We start from the raw sequence: 21,684 nt of genomic DNA on the forward strand, positions 1-21,684 counted from the left end.
GGAAGGGCTCTCCTGAAGCATGAAGACCAGTCCCAGCAGTTATAGCAGGCAATTGCTTTATCACAATACCTTTAACTAGCTTCAAGATAGAACTTAATCAGTTTATTAAGTTTTAATTCCCTCCCCACCTCCTTTTGCCCCCCTACATGTCAGTCCTCTGATGGTTAGAACTGTTATAATTTACAACCTAATTTAATTTATGAGCTGATTAAATTAATAATTTTCTTGTGTCAACATCATCCTTTACCTAAAAAAAAAGGGGTTTTTTACCCTTAAGTTTATACATATAATGTAGGCTGTGGGAAAATGATTTATCACCTCAGTTAAATATTTTCTTATCCTTTGCTTTGCAGGCAAAAGAAAGAAACACATTTTTCTTTTTCAAAATAGGCACCCTTTCCTCCACATGTTTCTAGAAGCATTATTTTGTCAAATCTACTTCAGTGTGAGTAAATATTTTCAAAATGTAGGTGGCCAGTACTGCATACATCACTACTGCTTTCTGAAAATACTTTTTTTTTACACTTGCCTCATCTGAAAATGTCTTTCCTGGATGCCATACATACAAACCATAGATATTTTAAAATAGTGCTGAAAATCAGAGTAGATTGTTGTGGTAACCTGCTATTCTCTTTGGAAATGCCTGCCTGAATATACCTTATAATCCTTGTCTTTTCCAGTTTGCATCCATTCTTCCTGAAAACAGGAATTCCTTAATTTGTTTATGAAATGTCATGTGAAACAATGTCAAAAGCATTGACATTATTAACATCAAGATATTAACATCAAGATATTTGACATCCACTTTTCTTCCAGGATTCACAATGCATGTTACCCTGTCACAAAAACAAGATGGGTTTGATGCTTCCTGATTCTGACAGATCCATGTATGCTCTTACTCATCACCCTTGTTCTCTTGTAGGAGTTTACTGAATTGTTTGATAACTTATGCAAGTATTTTTTCTAGAAGCTGAAGTTCAGCTGTGAATTTATAAACACTCAGATCCTTCTGTTTTTTGCTTTCAGTATATGGGTAGCACACATTTCCCTCTCATGCCACTGTTAAAAAATCCAAAGTCATTACATACAGTTTCTATTTCATCTTTACTGCCATCAAAGAAATAAACATGCAGCCAGGACAGATATATTTAGAATCTGATGCAAAACTAACTGCCTGATAACACTGGAAAATGGGAGAGAGGAGTTAACAAAAAAGCAAAAGATTTATTCAAGGACAGAGATTTCAGAAATGAGAGGTGTATGGCAAAAATGTTCATTGTTTTCCTTAAAATTAATAAACAGGGAGAATTTTTAGCAAAAAATTGTTGCAAATGGGCTGCCAGCATCTTACACATACTTGATGAAATCAGTGCACCTCTGAAAATGTTAACTGTAAATGAAAATATTAACACTATTAAGGCAAGATTAACAAACCTTAAATGTTATAACTGAAAGACACAAAATTTTAGCAATTCATCAGCAGGGCAATATAAAAATATTCTTACATTCAAAATAAGATATAGCAGGCAGAGGTACATATGAAGTGGACAGGAAAACTAACAGACTCATACAGATGTGGACACCTACATCTTGCTTCACAGAGGTGAGTGGTGACTGGCCAGCCTAGTGTTATACAACTTGTGGTAAGCCAGTCAGCAACTGCTGTAATCACTAAAACATAGACTGCTAGAGTATGGTGCAACTGAAAATTTTGAAATATAGACAGCAGGATCAAAAGCTTTCTGAAATGTCTGTGGCCTCATGTCTCAAAACATTCTTGAAAAGTGAATGGAGATATTATTTTATTCTGAGAACTAATAGCTGGATATAATAAAGACTTCTAGAGCAGCTAAAAACTACCATTTAAGAGGTTTTTAGCTGCTCTAAAAGGTAACCCAGGCTTAGGATTGTTGTGTTATATGTTGATGAATCACTGGATAAAATCTGCAAACCAGGCTAGGTAGGAATTTGTGTCCATGATTCACTATCCCTTTGAGAGAATTCAAATTAGTTGTTTACCAACTCATACTACCTCAGATTCAGTAAATTTTAAATTATTTTATTTTCTTTTGATATTTCAAAAAGAAAAAAAATATCTAATCCTTTTTTCATAGCTGTAGGACAGGACTAGACTGTACATTCTTGGCAGAAAGTTTGAGTTTGTTGTTTCTTGGGAAGATATGCTAGCCACAGTCGTCTATGAAAGGCTGATGTCATAGACACACATTTTTATTGAAAACACTGGCTGCAATTTCATCCATGTTTACTACTTGCACTCAGAGAATGTTCAACAGGTCAGTTCCCTGTGGATCTAACTCTGGGTTCAGGTCTGAGGTAAATGGTTGTGCTGTGCACAGGAGAGCAATTCTGAGTATTGATATGGGGAATTTGGGACTGATGGCAGCAAAACAGAGATCTTTTTCTGATTTGCAGTTGGTGTTTACCATTGCAATTAAATTTTAAAAGTTGTATTGTGTGTAACTATTGGTGAAAATAATCTATCTTTCACTTACATTCTTCTACATATAAACAGTTTAAGGTTGCCTGCAGTCAACAGAGTTCACTAGTCTTGATGTAAGACTGATATTCCACTAATTAATTTAGGCCAGCTGTATTTCTGTGACCAGCAGCTGGAGAGGGGCAATGACTGCGGGCACACATGTTCAGGTGCTGACAACTGGCAGTTACAGGTCGTCAGAAACTGAAATGTTATGGTTTGTGGCTCAAACATTGTTATGAAGGACTTCTGTCCATTATGGCAAAACTGTATGAAGAAGCTGCAACCACCAAAGCCCACCCCTCCCTTAGGATGCCTCCAAATGGAAACTTTGGATCATGAATTAAGCTACTTAAGGGAACTTGAGATAAGATAAAAGTGAGACTATTGTTCAATCATATCAGGTCTAGGGAGAAGGAAACAAGGCTGAGGGAGAAGAATACATCCACAAAAAAAGCCAAACCCAGCAGCTGTCCTGAAAGTCATCCCTGGCTGGGTTTGAGGTGGAGGAGGCCATAGACCACAAGCCCATCTGCTGAGGCCACATTTGCATACACTCCCCCACAACCTAGGGGAGACAAGGGACTTGGATATGTGGCATAATTTCTGGTCAGAGGGGGCAAACACCCATCCTCCCTTACACAAACTGTCTCAGCTGTAAAGCTCCCCACCCCAGGAAGGCCATATTCTGGGATTTGCATGTGAGGGGCAGCTGAGGGGGTGCCTATCAAAGACTCCCTGGAGTGCTCCCCTGAGACACTAGAGAGGGTCCCCTGAGGGTCCCCTAGAGAGCTCCTGAGGCCTTGCACCAGAGGACTGCACATGATGCAAAATGATGCAACAGATCCAGAGTCTGTTACAAGAGACTATGCAAAGGCAGTGCCAGGGCATTCCCACCTTGCCCAAATGTATATTCATTCACTGGATACTGTTCGGGGGTGGGGGTGGGGGGGGGGGGGGGCCTCACCACCAGGAAAACCTGATCGAGAGGATCAATAGGATGCTGTTAGGATCCACACAGTGGCTGTATTTTCTACTTAATCTGTCTCTGTCACTACCTTTATCCTCCCACCTCTTTTCTATCTCTTTCATACACACTCTCTTTCTCTTTCACATTTACCGTTAAATAAAATTGATACTTGACTTTGGCATATAGTCTTGCTTGCACCTAAATTCAGGCAGAAGCATCACTCTCAAAATTTTAATAACCGGATCTCAAGACTGGGCAGGCCAAGTAAATGAAGCAGCTGGACGCACAATCCACATTGTACATATGGATATATATTTCTCATCACTGGACCTCCATCCTGTCCAGCCAGAGAGGGAAGGAGGCTGTTGGTGCACCCTATTCTCATATGGGTGCTCTGTGGATATATACATGTGTATATATGTATATATATAGCTATGTATGACTGCATATGTAGGATATCTATGGGCTCTGTGTGTGTATACCTGCTTAGAATCTTCAGCCTTGCCACGGTTTGGACATAAGAACAGCATTGTAATGAAATAATTTTGTTTATTGCCTGTATACTTAAATTGGTTTTCTTTTTAATAGGTGAGTTAATTGTGGTTACATTGCTTGCCTAACCATTTTGCTCCCTAAGGCAAAGAAAGTAAGTAACAAAACCAATAGAGCTTCAGCTCTGGATTTGCATTAAGAGAGTTGTTACAATTAATTTGTTTCTTATTTTTTCAGACAAGTAAATTTTGGAACGAAGTATTACTTGGCACCCAACAAAAACTTTTCATCTGTTCCTTTTAAGCTCATTCTAAAGATCGCCTGTGCCTTTACAACACAAGGAGGGAGAGAAAGAGTCCTTCATTTAGCTCATTTTTCAGCTGCATAAGTCAGTTTGACTTGTAATGATATTGTTATTGAATAAAAAAACCAATCTTTGGTTTGTGCTGATGAGAAATTATATTTTGCTACATTTTCCACATGACTTTTTTCCCTAGGTTATGCAGAACTAATAGAATTTAAGTAGAAGTCAATTATTTTGCAGTGTACTTCCATTATTTTGGAATAAATATTTGTGCTGAAAAAAGAATCTGTATAATTTGAGATAATTTTTTTCCCAGTAGATGAATGAAAATTCTTAATGATATATGAGTCTGCAACTCAAATATTACAGGAGACCATGTTCATTCATACAGCTGTTTTAATTTGTATGTGCAATGATCACAATAGATTATATGGGAAGAGCAGAGACTGTATGGAATTTTCTGAACAACTCAGATCACAAAGATGTCATGACTTTAGAGCCCAAGAGAATCAGTACTGTAAGAAGAACTCAAGGAATAATGTATTATTACAGTAGCAAGTACATTCAAATGAAATTGGTGTATGGTACAGTCACACACCTTCACAGAGCTGTATGAACAAAGGCTGATTATGTCTCAGCAGCCCGGAGGAAACAAGCACTTCCCTGAAAGGAAGTTCTTAAAACCACCCTACATGCTTCATGTGTCCTTTTACAAACTGTTGGTAGATTTCAGCTATTTTGCTTGTTAGTTTAATCATATAGGAATATTAACATATTCTGAATTTTCAGGATAATTTCCTATATAATTATCCTTCCTTGGTTCAAAAATCAAATATTTTTCTTATATCCTCTATACAAAAATACCTAATTTACTTTCTTTTGCTTATCTAAGCAGTTCATTATCTCAAGCTAATTGTTCATAAGCAAACCTTAATTTCCTCATTTTTCAAGCCATTGCTCAGCATTGGATTTAAAAAAGAGATACCAGCTGATATCCATCTTCTGTACTTTGTTCAGTTTCCTTCTCTAAAAAAAAAGTGAACTCTGTAACACATCCAATTTTATACAAATCTGAACAGGCAAGTTTGCAAAAAGTCTGTAAGCACTTGAATGTTTTCATTACCTGTTGGGAAAAAAAATTCTCAGTGAACGCCACTACCTTTCTATTGTCTGATTTCAAAGGATGTGTCAAGCGTTGTTACACAATACAACAATAAACTAATTTTCTATTCTTCATGGCAATAGATAGTTTAACTTATTGCAAAGTACAGTAAATCTAGTTCAAACCAAGTTTCTTGTATTCATATGTATTTAGAGGAATCAAGCAGATAATGGGGTTTTTACTTCTTATTCTCCCAGAATTCTGAGACAAGGTTCTCTGCAACTTCTCAAGAAGTTTGTGTATCTCTTTGCACTGGATGTGCATGGTGAGGTGGTGGCCAGGGGGCTGCAGGGTGAGAAGCTGGGGCTGCCCAGGTGCACATGGATGGTTCCAGCCAGCTCCAGCCAACACACACAGGGCACAGACAGCAGAGCCTCTCATTGTGCCACAGTGACAGCTCCTCTGTGATACTGCATTTGAGAGAGGGCAGAACACCTGTATTTGAGAAAGGGCAAACCGGGAGGGGAGGCAGGAGTAAAAGTAGTGTAGAACAGCAGGAAAACCACCAAAGTCAGACAAGTGGGGTGAAGAGCTGCTCCGTGGCAGAGTGGTTATTCCCTTCCACAGAAGGAAAACCTGCTCTAGAGAAGCAGGTTTTCCTGGAGCATTGCTGCCAGTGGAAGAACTCACACTGAAGCAGAGGAAAGGTGTGAGAAGACGGGAATGTCAGAGAACAGCAGCTAAGTGTAGACCATAGGGTGCCTTCCTCATTTTTTTTTCTTGCTGAAGGGACTGAGGGTATCCTGCAGGGATAAAGAGAGGGATTGGAAATAAGGAGTGAAGTTAAACCTGGCAATGCAGGAGAAAAGGATTTGTGACCTTGTGCATGGCCTTATTGGACCTCATGAGGTTTCCACTGGCCCACTTCTTGAGCTTGTCTAGGTCCTTCTGCATGGCTTCCTGTCCTTTGGGTATATCAATTACACCACTCACCTTAGTGATATCAATCCATCCATATGTGGATATGCTAGGAAAGAGGGAACATCTGTCTAAGTGTGTTTGTGAAGTCTGGCACAGTGTTTGCATCTGAGTTATCTGAAATGGGTTCATTTTTTTTAATATATAAACGTTTTTATTTAATGAAAATTTGTATGTTAATACAATTAATATTACAAAAATTCTTATTCGTGTAAAGTACTTTCTAAAATTATTGAAGGATGTATCTTTTTTACTTCAGAGGCTGGGGAAAAAATGTGAACTCCTTTCCCTCCCTCCCTCTCTCCCTCCTTCTCTCCCTCCCTCCTATCACCCTTAGCTAGAATAGAGCTCTCCAGAGAGTCACTCCTACCTCTAAAATAGTTCAACCCCTTCCCTGAAAAATGGAAAGAATAAGATAATTGTCATCCTAGAAACCTTTTCTATTCACAGATGAGCTAGATTTGCCCTTACACAATTTTTTCCTCCTTGATGTCAATAGTTAATCATTCTCCTACCCACTATTGCAAGACCCAAGTTATTTTTAATGAGTTGTACTTCCTACTTCTTAGTAGTAACTACTCAAAAATAATGTTCCTTGAAGTACTTAGAATCGCTAGCAGTAAGTGGAAGATTCAAGAATAGGACTTGTCTTAGCCAACAATCTGAAACGATGTCCTTTCTTCTTCTCCTGTTTCTTTTTATTTTGACAAACATATAGTTTAGCATATTTGCATGTTACTGAAATGGTAATTAGCATGCAGTTAGTTCCTATGTTTGAGTTGAACTAAAGGTCTTTGGAGTAAATGGAAATAGTACAATTAATGTCAATGGACAAAGAGCCATTGCATAGTGCAGAGGAAAAAGACAAGCCTGACAAATGTACTAAAATTTAAAGAAATCCAGCTTGGTTTCTTGCTTTGTCTACCAGGCAGACAGAATTAATTCCACTGCTGTCAGTTTGGCACTTTGTAGTAGTGTTTTGTTCACTTCAGAAAAGGAAATAGAAGAAAATACATTTTAATGAGTGTCTGCTATGCTGTTAAATTAGAGGTAGTAATCTTATAATGGAATTTGTATTATTTTGGTAATGATCATCATTTAAGTTTTGTTAGTCATCTTTCTGCATGTTACTTCTATAAGTATTTTTGACATACATCCAAGAAGACCAGGTTCAGGAAATTCCTCTAAAACCAAATAAAGGTTTAATTTCCATTAAAGAGAATTAAATATACGTTTCAAAGAAAATCTCAACATGCCAACAAAACATTTTAGCCCCTTCCAGCAGAACAGGTAATTATTATGCATTTGAAAAGGGAGTAAGGATCATTACTGAAGACCTCAGTCATACAACAGGTCTCTTACAGCAAGAAAAAAAAGCATATGCTAGAATAAATTTCTGCATAAACTTTAACAAAAAATTTAGGTCTGATGTTTAAAGGAATAGGAAGAAACCTAATAATTACAAGGTATTCAGGTAGTAAAGATAGATGCATTTTATTCAAAGATGTCTTTTTCAAAGATTTTTGAAAACATTTAGAGGAAATAGAGAAATTGGTGGTACGTATTTACCATGAAATTTGTAATGCCATAACACTGGATCAGCTATCTCAATACCTAATCAAGTTGGCTTGTGCAAACTTACCAGGGCTAGGCATCTGTGGGCTCCAAGGCACCATCATGGTCTGCAGAGTCACTGACAAGCACCTGTTCCAAACTGATGGGATTCTTGATGTTAGCCTTCGACACCCTGATGCCATCTCTTCCTATGCCACTTCTGATGCAAAGTAAGTAGTTCTTTCCTGCTTCCAGAGCTCTATCAAAAATTTTGGTGAAGATTTTTTTAAAATACTCTCAGAGACAAGACAGCAATGAAATAAAGATAAGACCAGAGTAGTCAAAAGATATCTAAACAACCACAAATATCTCATAGAGAAACTCAAGAAGTACATTACCTTTTGGAAAACCAATGAAAGTTTCCACTCAAAATCCAGTCTAAAAACATCTACATGAACTTTAAGTTTTATTTAATCCTTTCAAGATCTTCGGATCTTTGCAGAATCCTTCCTTCTATTCTCTTTTCTTTACACAAGTATCATTGTGAAGGCTTTCCTTTTGTAAAATTCTGGGTTTCTCAGTCAAGTAATTGTTGACAGACTTGACAGACTTGAAGTCTTTCAGCGAGTGTTCCGTTGCTGCAACATAATCTTCCTTGAGAAAACCCTGTTTCTGCTTCTAGCTTAGTCATTGAGATAAGGGGCTGTAATTTCAGAAATAACAATGTTTTGTTATTAGCTCTCTGTTAATAATTTCTTCAACCCCAGAGAAAAATAGCAAACAGACAAAGAGCCTCAGTGGAAATCCTTCTATACCCCAATGAAAACATTAAATATACAGAATGCACACGAATAAAAAAAGGAAAGATAGTATGCATATATTAGACTCTATCATGTAATCTATTAAAAACACATTAGAATAAAAATTCTAAGTGCTTCCATAAAAATTTTCCAATACTAAATCTGGAAAATATAGATAGCAAACATTCTGTCACACTTGTTCTAAGAAAACCAATATGTAAATCACAGAGGAAAAAACTTTTACGTTTGATCACATTTCTTAACAGAAGGTAATACAAACTGACTTCATACTTCACCTATCATATCTATGGCCTTTCTAAAGTCCTAAATAAATTATTTTAATTTTAAGTAGTGCCATGATTTTGTAAACATATAAATCAGCCATAAATTTTCACAGAGACAAAATCATCAATACTAGAAGACTTTTTACAAAAAGCACTAGTAAGTGTAGTAGAATGATTTTTGGTTTCAGAATTTCAATTATTTAAAGCCAAGGTAGTCCCATGAGATGCAGAATGAGTGACAGCTGATTTCCTTCACATTATATTTAGGTCTCCTTAATAAGTCCCATGGTGAAATACTGGGCTAGCTGTGTCTTTTATTTTTTAGTGTTCCTGTGTCAGGATGTTTTACTGGTACCTCAGAGAATATGTGTTGATTTTCTTCTTGGTATTATTCAGTGGGCCAAATTCATACCTGCTTTTCCTGATTTTGGTCTCCATCCTCTACTCACCTTGAAAATTTTACAAAAGGAGGAAAAATCTTTTGTCTCTGAGATTTCTAGCTCTTGATTTTCTTAGAAAATGCGCAATTAAATTATATAGGGAAATACCAAGTCAGAACAACACAATATACTTAATTTTCTTAATAAAGCAGGCATCAACACTCCATAGCTGATTCTTTCTCAAAACATTGCCTCACATTGTGGGGCTCTGAATTTCAGTTTATCCAGAATAAGGACCCAAAAAAGAGACCAGGAATAACTTGCTGTTTAAGAACTGTGGCAAATAGTTCTTAATGGCTCTTTTGTACTTTTTTGTTGGTCAGTGAATTTTACTTTTTCTAAACTCCACCCATTCCTTCCACTGTGATACCATTTTGGTTAATTTATGTGGAAAGCTACCAGATGTTCCAGAAGCAATTGGTTTTTAGCAGAATGACCTGGTATTTCTGATGGTTATATTAGAAAAAAACAGATCTTAGTTCAAAGATACACAATTATTTCTTCACTGCTTTCAAGTTATTTCCTTCTAAGTGTAGTTTGAGTATAAGAGAACATGAACTCAGCTCAGTTTAGTGCTATCACAGGTTCTGTGCATTCTATCTTGTGCAATATCAAGGCAAAGTACTTCATTAAAAGTTCAAACATATTGGAAAAATGAAAGACTTTATGGAATTGGAAAATTAATTTTCAAAGCAAAATTTGGAAATAGCCACGGAAAAAATACAACAGTGGTATGTGGCTCATGTGTGGTATGAAACAAAAGCAGAAGTTGACCTTAGATGATCATAAATTGTGTAAGTAAAACTGGAAACGGCAGAATTTTAAAATAAGTCTCTGGAATGCAGAGCTTGCACATCTATTTTTCTAAGCAGGATTTTAACTTTCATATGCTCTCTTCTTTATGTCTTTCCAATACAGAGAACCTTTAGAAATGCAGCTGATTCTGTGCTCTGCAGATTAGCATATTTTGTATTAAGAAACCTACTTAGAGTCTTTTTAGGTCATTCTCTCTAATTCATGTTCATCTCTTTCATAGAGCTTTGAGGACAGAATGGCAGAAAGATAGCTAATGCTATGTGTCTTTTCTCTTTTTTTTTTTCTTGGTCCCTCATTTAGATACTTGCTTGTCATTTCTCTGTGCCTGTTTTCAGGAAGTATTGTACGGACTTGTAATCTTTATAATCTTCAGAATAATGCGGATTTAAAGGATTGTTCTACATTTAAAGTCTAGATAACATGTTCTTATTTTTTTCTTTCTGGCAGAAAAAGAAACAAAGATTAAAAAAAAAAAAAGAGTGCTGATTTTATCTGAATAGTCATTTAATCTTCTCTTTATAAAGAAAAAAAATACCTTAACTACTTCTTTCTCTTTTTTATCTCAGGAAGAAAAAATTACTACAAAATCCTACAATTCAAAAGGTACTTTCACATATTTAAGAAGCCTAAAAGGAAAATCTATACAATATTCCTTTCTGGCAATCTACACTCTGAAAGGTTTAAACAATTTTTTTTTTTTTTTTTTAGTTTGGAAAGATGATGTTTACTTTCTGCTCTTGTAAGATGAAGTAAACTTAGACTGGGATTGTCATAGCAGGCTTTCTGAACTGCCTCTCAATATCACTGCATTCCCATCATGTCTTGATGATACAGAAAATTTCACCACACCTTCTAGCATAAATTCTGCACTAAGTTTACCTTGGATTGAGATTTGTATGAATAGGAGAACAATATGGTTCCCATACTTGCATTATCTCACTAAACACTCTTTGAGCTTTGTCTCTGTGATATCTGAGTGTACGAACATGTGGGTGTCATTGCATTAAATAACATCTGTTCAAATATTTCAACAGCTGAACCTTAGGAGGGAGTAAAAAATCTGGTTTTCCACATCTAAGGCCTGATGATATACAACATATTTGATGCTGATCTGAAATTGCATTTTTGTAACTTCCTGGGGTACACCTCTTCATCTCAGTTCACACGCTCAGAGATGACTCCATGAGCCAAGCTTGGTAGGAGGATATAATGAGGACAGTCACCTTAACTATGTACTATTAAACAAAATATGCTGGGTGTTACCAGACTTAGAAAAACTTTTTTTTCAACTTTCAGCCTGTTGGAGTTATATAGATAAAAATTTTAAGAATAAAATTCAAGACATGCTATCTTAGCTAATCGTTGCCCACATTTCTCCAATGGTCATGACCACATAGATACACCCTTCCAGCAGACTTGAACTAAATCACTTTTGGAGTCAGGAGCTCCAAAAAGTGTCAAACAAGAATTAACTTTGCACTGATATGTAATCAATTTTGCTACGAAAACAACTGAGTGCACCAAGCAGCTTTTGGGGACTGTGAGCCAACAGCATTGACACAGTAGGCGTTACATTGTTTTTCCACGAATATAAAAGAAAATTTATTATAGTTTATGATAAGAAAATTCATTATGGGAAATTATGGAAAATCTTATTCTCATAATTCCTATATGCAATATAAAAATACTTGTATTTTTGGATATTTTTGTTTCACTGAATTGTCAAGAACTTTTGGTTTTGGTTAAAGACTAGATAAATTCACTAAATTATTGATTTTAAATAATTAACATTTGTTAAAGTCTAAATTATTTTTTTTTCTCATCATAATAGCAATAATTTAGAATTTAAGGAAGTTAGTATGTAAATTAAATTTTTAAATCTCTACCTGTAGTATAATATCATTATGCCCTATTATAGTAGCAGACGTATAAAAGAATCAAAGAAGTAGCATTTATTTATCTGTGCCATTATCTAATCTAATCTCATGAAATCTAGTCTAAAATATTCATAATTATAGGCTCTGGATAATTTTTAACATAGGACCACTACTTAATCGACTCCTTCATTGCAGAATACTTTTCTTCTCAATAGATCCAAATGCTGTATTTGTAACTCTGTTTTTTCTATTTGAATGTGTATTTGTTCAATAAAGTGAACAAATACATGCAAAGAGTAAAGAGTAAAGAGTAAAAATAAATTAAAAAGGATGGTGCACAAGAAGGCTACTATAGCAGTTTCCTCTCAAAGTCCATGTTAAGACTGAGCATTTCATGAACTCTAAAATAAAAGAATAGCTGCTCGCATGTATTTGACCTTAAGAGGAATCTGCAAACGCAGATGATCAAAATTGTATAAAATATGTAATAGTCTTAATGAATGAGATGTTAAATGAACCAGGAGATACTAAAGATGAAATCCATCACATTGACATCAGCTTTAGGGTACCACCCCTAGAGTTCCATTTACTTCAATAAGAAAGAAATTAATGATATGGATTAAGATATAAAGAAAGCAAATTGAACTCTTACTCATAAACACTTGCACCATTTGTTATAATAACTTGCTTTCTGCAATTAGAAAAGCCAATTTATGTAATTTTATACACCCAAAAGCTCTAAATGAGACTTGGGGAACAGGTATGTTTTCATTTGAAAATAACTGAAGAGGAAATTTATCTTTAAATGTATTTGAAAGGCATGCTTTTTGCAATTCCTGCTACTTCAACTCATTTATATAGTATTACCTGTATAACCTCCATTAAAACTGACAAAGATGTTACCTTTTGAATTTTATTAGAGCTTTACTTATGAGACAGCAAATGTCAGAGCTACAGAAAATGTACAGAAAAGTATGTTTCACATACTCAATGAATCCAATCTTGTTAACAGTGGAATAAGCATGTTTTACTGCTGTATGCTTTTTTCTTATGTCTTTCAAGAAACATTATTTAAATACAGTTTAAGGAGTTTAGTATAAATAAACAACTTTCATAGCTCACTTTTACCTTGTAGTTTAACAATTTTTGGAAAGGAAGCTGAGATAAGTATTAATGTAATGATCGCAAAATTCTATGATCTCATAATTCTTGAATTTTGAAAGATATTGTAATGTATTGAAGAGTTAATAGAGGGGACTCCTGATTTAAAATCACAGATTAGATCCTCTGATAAAATTGAATTATCAGCTTAAATGATGTTCCAGTTCAGATTCTCTATAGCACATTTATATTTTGTGTGTGCAGTGATACTGATCTTTTCAAGTTTAGTTCACCTAAAAGACACAGTCTAGCCTAAGGTAGCTGGACCCAGATCTTACACTCATGGAAAAGAGAAAGGCTCTCCAGCAGATAATTAATTCTGTCTTAAAACAGAGCACTAAGGTAAGAGAAATGACAGTGTGATCTATAGGTGTGCCCCAGGGGATATGCTGTAATGAGACTAATAACCCAGCAGATCTCACAGTACTCCATGATTAGCTAGCAACTCCTCTAGAAAATGATTCAGAGTATACAAGTTAGGCCGCCTTTCCACTGGCTTCAGAGATATTAAAGAGCCAAAAATGGACTCCTGACAAATCCTTTTCTTTTCCACTGGTTTTATAAGATAGCCTTGGTGACCAACTAATAATAGATATTCCTTTTTTTTGTTTGTTTGTTTTTTGGGGTTTTTTTTGAAAGCTAGAATTAGGAGGCATGAATCCTGACTACAGTTCCCTCTTACATAAGGTTTGCATTCCAGCTGTTACTCTTTCCTATATATAGCTTCATAGAATAAACCCAAAGTTTTAAATTATAGCTTATATCTGAATTAAAATTCTGCCTAACTTGCTGAAGCAAAAGAATCCAGGAATTCAGCTTTTTGTTTCTTGGGCAGGTCAGTGGCGCCCCTGCAAGTGCCTGGAAGGCTAGTTTTGAAAACTGGTAACACCATGGAGTGAAAAGTGATAGCTCAAATGAAATTATAGGAAAATTATATCTAGGAAGAAAAAGAAGCATCACTCTCTCTTCCTCCATTGGTCTAAGCATCAGAATCTTGATTTATCCCTTCAGCTGCATCCTATATCCATCACATTGCTGTTATTTCTGCTTCTTTGAACTTTCGACCATGAAGTAAGTTGAAGAACACTTCGGCAATTTTAGGGGTTGCAAAAGAAATTGCCATTATAACAGTGTGTGATAACATCATCCTCTGAGTTTTCATTTTTCCTGTTATGAAAAAGAGATACAAGAAAACAATGTTTTAAATTACTACAAAGTAATGAATGGCAAAAGAGAGGAAAATAATGATCAATAGAAGACAAAGAGTCATGTAAAATATGGCTTAAAACATACCTTTCAAGATCTCATAATCACTTGAAAAGTAATCCAATTAGCAGAGCTCACCTGGTAATAAATTCTTCCTTTGTTGATGGAAAAACAGGAATGTGAATACAAGGGAATCTTGATTCAAGTCAAAAATAAAGCCATGAAACAGAATGAGATTTTTTTCTGCTAGGTATGTTAATATGCATTAATATAAAACTGCTACACTATTTGTGTGATGGTTTCATAATCTCAACTCCTTTGTCATATCCCTATTTCAGAACAAAAAAATGAACCAAAATCAACATCCCAGCTGTCTTTACATATTTCATAGTTTTCATATTTATACTGTATCAAGGAGAAGGAGTTGGACTGATCCTAATATACCTTAATGAAATCAATGTATTTAGTTAATTATATTTTATGGCATTGCTTGCGTGCTTTTCACATAATTGGTATTGTATCCTGTTGTTCTTTTCTGGTTTTATGCTCTATAATATATTCTCATACATTTCTCTCTAGAAATTTGGCTCTATATGATTATTTTTTGTTTGTATTAACCCAGCAGGTGGGTCTCCAAACTATGAATATGCAAAACCTGTGTAACACTTAAAGCACTGCTGGATATGGTCCCTTTTTAGTGCTTCAAGATACAGTTACACTGTACATGACTGGGACAATAATCCTGTTTTTACTGTTGGTTTTTTTTTTTAATGAGAAAGAGGAAGAAAATGCACTGCAGGACAGCACTGTTGAAAAAATTAAATAAGAGAGCTACAATTATAAATGTGATTACATATAACTTTTTTATTTGAGGAGTTAGATTATACAGTGATGTGTCCCAGCAGAGAGCTGCCTCCTGGGTAGAAGTAGGTCTCTGGGTAGAAGGATGTCTCTGGAAATATGTGTATAGAGAAACCATAATTTATTTATGCAGAAATAATACATTAAAAATTCCAGTTTTAGCTTAATTAGACAGCATTCTCAAAGTTCTCAACCTTTGCACAAAGACAGGTCTTGTATTTTTTGATATTCAGGAATTGTTTTGAGTCTGTAGTTTTAAAAATGGCCTGAATTCCAGTTTTTGTTTCCTAGCAGATTGTGGCCTTCTACACATCCTTCTCTCCATTTCTTCTCATTCCTGGCTCCAGACTTTCTTTGTAAAGTGAAGCAACTCAACAACACAATTTCTGTCCTTTCTTTCCCCAAGCAAAACTAACAAATGTTTTATATGACACATGTTTTGATATGCACTTTTTCATACCAGTAAATAAATAATTTTAAATATTGAACAAAACCCTCAATTCAGTTACTTCAGAATGGCCTTTCATTAACTGTATGTTACCTTGAAATATCATTAAAAGACACTATAAAGTACAATTATTAAAATTCTTTGATGCCATGATACTTGGACCATTTATACTTCAGCAATTGTTAGCTGACAGATCTTCCCTGGGAAAAAAGATAAATTTTACTATCTTCACTTGTAAAAGGTGATATATTTTCAATAACTGTAGAATGTGATTGTCAGCAGTTAGATTCTAATGAGACAGAAGAGTAGTATAATGTCATTCATTCATATTTATGGAAATCTGTCTTTGCTGCAGACATGTACTCCATTTGTACAGGGACAGCAAGGCTCAAAAAACTGGGGCAACTAATTGTACTGTCTTTTTCAGTAATATTTTTCTATCACTTTCTCTTGAGTCTGAAAGCCCCGTGATTTTTATTCTCATGCTCTATTCTAAGGTGCAGAATTATGACTTTGCATAGACTGGTGTTCATATTATTAATCTTAGAATATTTGGTGTTTTATAGATTCTTAGTTTCCCAGAGAGAACATAGTATCCAGCTCTTATTTTTTTCTGTTTATTAGGGGAAAGAGAACTTACTTAATGGCATTCATTAAGTGGTAAAATGAATTGTAGGTGATCATTCTCTACTTTTTTGAGAACATTCTATTTAACAAATGCTTCTGTAGAAAGAAACTTCACACATTTTAAAATTTAAAATGCAAGTATTGTGTTGTTGGCAGTAGAAATCCTGTCTTCATGGTCCTTTTTGTATCTGTTTCTCCAGTTCTTATCTATGCTGATGTATCTAATTCATATGATTCATAATGTTCATAAAAGCAACTCTATAATTTTCAAATTTTATCATTCTTTCTTTGGCTTCCTAGAATTACTAAGAAAGTGACATGTTGGCAGAACATAAAGAGTTACCTGGCCTGAGAGTGTGTGGATATCATGACTATGGGTTCGAAGGATTCAGTAATACACAAGAAGACAGAGATTTTATTTTCTAAATTCTCTACTTTACTACAGGATAACACAAATACAACGAAAATTCCTTTTCGCAAGTAAACTACCACATATTCACCACTAGTAAATATATTTATAATTAATAAAGACAACATATATTATTTATTATAGCTAATAGATTATAGTTTATTTAATCTGTATTATAAGTATAACTTATTGGTAATAAACAATTAACAATTACTGTCCTCAATCAGTAATATAATATCATTTTAACAGTAGGGGACCAATCAATAATAGTAAACATCAGCAACATCAACAACATCAAATAGTTATATACATATATATAAAACAGATATATAATACATATATAAAATATATATGCAATATATACATTATAATATATAATAGTATAATATATAATATATATATGTATACTTGTATATTTGATTGACTGCTTACAGAAAGGTTTGGTGTGTAGCAAATGAATTAGACAGATTTCAGAAGGAGCCCAAGGGTGATCCCAAAGGGTTACACAGCCATCCCAGAGAGAGGAGGACAAACCAAACCAAGCTGTTGGAAACATGAAACAGTGAAGAAAATGCAAAGCTCAATAAGTGATGTGGTCTGCGGTGTGAGCATGAAAACCAGAGTGGAGTTCTTGTGGTTGGTGTTGCAATGGCATTGGCGAGAAATCTGGAGTGAGGTGGAAGGGGCTCAGTCTTTCCTTCTAGTTGGTTTTGTACAAACCAAGTACACATCCTACCAAGAAATATTCCATACAATGCAACCACACAGAGTGAAAAGTTTGACTACGTACCCATCCACAGCCATACACACTTTAGTGGTTTATCAGGTATAAAATGTACCCCAATTTCATGCCTAACTGGGTGATGAGAACTTGAAACATGATTCATAGGTAGAGATCAATGGGTTTGTCACCCTCCCCATTTTGGTTAGTCTTCCATCCTTGCCGAGTGTTGACCCACGAAATTAAACTGGTTATTGCAGTCATATTATTAATGCTATATATTCTGTAGTTACTGCATTTGTCACCAGCAATCCAAAAGAACCATATATGCTGCATTCACTAAACAGTGCTATTCATGAACCTGACTGGCTCTACTGAATGCAACAGGACCTAAAGTTAATAGTCTATTCATGCATCCAAATTATGTTTTTGCAATACCAACCAAGCACAAGAAGGAGGGAAAAAGCAAAATAATAAAGTCTCACTTCACAAATTATCTGGGTCACATAGTCTGGAGTCAGCCAGGAAGCCCTGGTAGCCATCCAAGGTCTTGTGAAAAGTTTGTGTTGAGTATTCATATTTACAAAATTAAAAGTATGTGCAGCACAGTAAACCCTTAGAAAGGCTCTATTTAGGATAAAATTCAAATTCTTTATATATCAGATATATGAGGGTATAGAACATTACCACTTCAGGCAGCTAATCGATGCTGTTAATTCTGATTTTTCATCTGTAACTGACAATAGATGATGGGTTTTTTTGGTTCTTGTTTCAGTTCAATTTTTTTTTCCCAAACTGCTTTCATTTTTACCAACGATAAGTGGCCATTACACTTTCTTGGGTTTTAACTTATGAGTTGTATCTCAACACATCTCCAGTTTCTTGCTACCTCAGCTGTACTGTGAAGAGGTCAGCTGCACTTTTCAAGGATATTTCTTGTTTGAAGACCTAGTTCCCAAGCTTGCAGGTCCCAGGCTGGCCTGAAATTTCTGTCAGTGTTTTTCATCAGACAATTTCTCCTGTTCAGTAATTTTCCCTTTATAATAAGGCCATCTTTATGGCTGCTCACATCACATGGTCACAAATAATTAATTTAAAATGCAATATTTCTGATTATCTTTTCAACAGAAACTTGATGCAGATTAACCAACTTTCTGTTCAGTTGTGGTCCAAGATAGATGTGGCCCTTAAGTACTCCATGATCTTAAGATCTTTTTTATCTTTAACAGTTCTATGAATCTATGATTCTATATTTTATTTTGTGGGTGGGAAGGGCACCCATCCAAAAGAAAAAAGGAAAACATAAAAAGGAAAGCACTTCCCCAGTAGGATTGTTGTAGTCTTCTTGATGTCACTGAGCAAACTGCCCTGGAGCAGTAAAACATATGGAATTAGGTATCCACGACACTTTTAATAAGCTCTCAGTACACCCCACCTTACCTTGTGCTGTTTGTTAGAGTGAGTAGGATACCTCTTTTCTTAATTTAGCCAAATGAGCTTTTAAACTGAAATAGTAAGGGTGTCTCCTGTGTCAAATGAGAGAGGTAAACAAACCTGTAGAGAGACTTGGCCCATGTATAATCACTGCTTAAATTGAATATCTGGAATTCCTTTCTTGCTATGTATGTCCTTCTATTGAATTTAGATTAAATGTAGTGTAATTTTCAATCTGCTAGAATATCCTGGTTCTGATATAACTTTGGTATGAAGCATTATATACCTTTTCCACCTTCCTGGGTTTGTGTCATCTTACAGGTCATCTGCTGTGGTTTCTGGTAATCTGAAACTCTCAGTCAAATTCACCTTGTCAAATTACAGTGCTACTGACCATTCTTCATCAGCTCCTTTTTGGCCAACCTTCACTTGCTTGGAAAGCTGTCATTCAATTGTTAAAAGATAAATTGAGGTCTCACTGATTTTTTGCTCCCCATGTCTATTATGTTTGTGTCTCCTGTCAGATACTTAGATTTTTACTGGGATGTGTACCTCTAAATTTGTCTCCTGACCTGTGTGCGATTTCTCAGTAGCAATGCAATCTGGCTGCAACCTGTACCAAAAAAGTAGTGAATCTTCTGCCCATCTATTAGACAGAACAAGATTCAGTTTCCTTCTGAACATTTTCTTCAAAACCCGCCTAATATGGATGTACATCTGAGCTAACTTTATATACATTTCAGTTTCCACTACATAAAAAGTATAGAAAACAGGGAAGTGCAAGGGACTTTGTGAAATTCTGAAAGAATAAAAAGAAAAAGTAATATCAACTGAAAAATGTAAAAAAAATAGGCAACCTGGAAAACCGTTTGAAAGATGCAGTAAAAGTACACTAAGTTTTATTTAAGTATTAAACTAAAAAATAGAAGAGTTCACTGAATATATGCCATGAGGACAATAGAGGAAAAGTTCTGCCTTGAATGTGAAACTTTTACAAATTTTTTGATGAGTCCAGATGATTGGCAGCCCTAGTAGAACTAATGAATAGCCTATTTTTTCTAAGTATATAATAAAATATACTGTTTATTGTATTACACCTCTTAAAAATCAAATTAGATTGCATTCGATAGATTAAATTTGGCTATCAAAATAGATATGATATATATTTGATTTAGATTATTTTTTCTAAGTAATTTTTGAGACAATATCTTACATTCAAGTTTACCTCTTGTTAATCATACCTGAAAATCTTGTTATTATTTATGATTGGCAATTATTGAAAATGAAAATCCACTTTCTGGTGACCAGTAAACAGCTTTCCAGCTTTAATTGTGACAGTAGAGAGTAATTGTGTAGGACAAGCTGTGGCAATAACCTCCAAATGATACTTTTGTTTTGAAGTCATTTAAGAACTTGAATCCTTTGTGTAGACCATAAATAGCAGTGCTAAATGTTTTTTGAGATGTAGCTGTGAAGGGGTCAGTTAGCACATCTATTCATTTCAAATTGCTTCCACTGACACCAGACCTGTCCCTTCATCACCCAGCGGGAGATGAAGAGAAATAATGAATGAACTAAAAATAGAGGAGTGAATCTATTTGAGGATGACCTGATAGAAAGTCATAAAGAAAGGCAGAGAAAACCATCTGGATATTTTCTGAACAGTAACCTAGGTGACATTTGTCTCTGTTGAAGACATGGAGTCTTTTGACTGTCCTCAGATTTCCCCTTTGCTTTCTTAAGTTTTGAATCCTTTTTCTTCTCTCCACCAATACCAATTTGATCTTTACTCCTCAACGTTCAAAATTAAAAACAAAAAAAAAACCAAATCAAACAAAAGTATGACTTTTCCTAATATGAAAAGAGACAAGATTTTCGGTCCATCGCAAGGCAAATACTAGGTCCCAGTAAGAACTTAGATAAAAGTTGTGGTGACAAAGCAGAAAGTTGTGTGGTAACCCATATTTTATTCCCCCAATGGTACTTAGATGAGGGCAATATTGAAGGACAAAAAGATCATGGCTAAGGGGCAGAGAGGCTTGAGTTCAAGTGTGATTTATTTTGGAAATTACAAATAAATCTGAAGCAATGAAAGAAGCTTAAGAAGTTGGAATTTGATTTATCTTTTATAGCATTATTTAATCCTACTGTGAGTAAGAAGAAAGGGGAAATTGAATTTTTATTTATGGTTTAAAGCATTCCAAAAAGTTATTGAAAAAGGAACAAACCTCCTGCATAATTTCAGTTCAGAGTAATTAAATATTGGAGAGGCTCTGATTTCCAACAGGAATTATAATATAGCACTGTGAGATTTTATTATGTACAGACTTCTGGCAAGTATGTGAATAAGACATGAATTTGAGAGGAAACACCAGAGGATGAGGGCAGGAACACCTGTCTCAAATGTCTTTTCATTCCTGTCAGAAATAATTTCTTAATCAGAGTTCAATTTGTTGCTGGTAACATTAAACACTCTCAGGGTGAGTGCATGGTCCAAGTAGTGAATAAAATAAATATTAATGCACCAAGCCCCAAGAAACTGGTCATGAAATAGCATCTCAAAAGTGTCAGGGAAATCAGCAGAGAGAAGGCGGCTGTGACTCCCTGCCTTTGGGTCCATGCTGAGCCAAGGGGAGAGATCACCTCCCTCCACCTTGTGCAACGCAGGATGATGTTAGCATACACTATCATGTGAACAGAAAT

At 35.2% G+C, this 21,684-nt stretch overlaps 1 long non-coding RNA gene across 5 annotated transcripts in view; it reads left to right on the top strand.

Moving 5' to 3' along the window:
• LOC115490928 (uncharacterized) overlaps nucleotides 1-21,684 on the top strand; it is a 162,540-nt gene that overhangs the window by 108,769 nt on the left and 32,087 nt on the right. The window contains exons 3-4 of one of the 5 annotated variants that reach the window (XR_003956836.4): nucleotides 4,056-4,113; nucleotides 4,197-5,448. The exons of 3 other annotated variants lie outside the window; for them this stretch is intronic. This is a non-coding gene — a long non-coding RNA (uncharacterized lncRNA). Of the gene's footprint in view, nucleotides 1-4,055; nucleotides 4,114-4,196; nucleotides 5,449-7,988; nucleotides 12,530-21,684 lie in introns of those variants that run through there. One more of the 5 variants, XR_012052629.1, reaches the window with a different exon arrangement.

This window comes from Taeniopygia guttata, chromosome 1A, assembly GCF_048771995.1.
Source record: "Taeniopygia guttata chromosome 1A, bTaeGut7.mat, whole genome shotgun sequence".
In the NCBI taxonomy this organism is placed as follows: Eukaryota; Metazoa; Chordata; class Aves; order Passeriformes; family Estrildidae; genus Taeniopygia; species Taeniopygia guttata.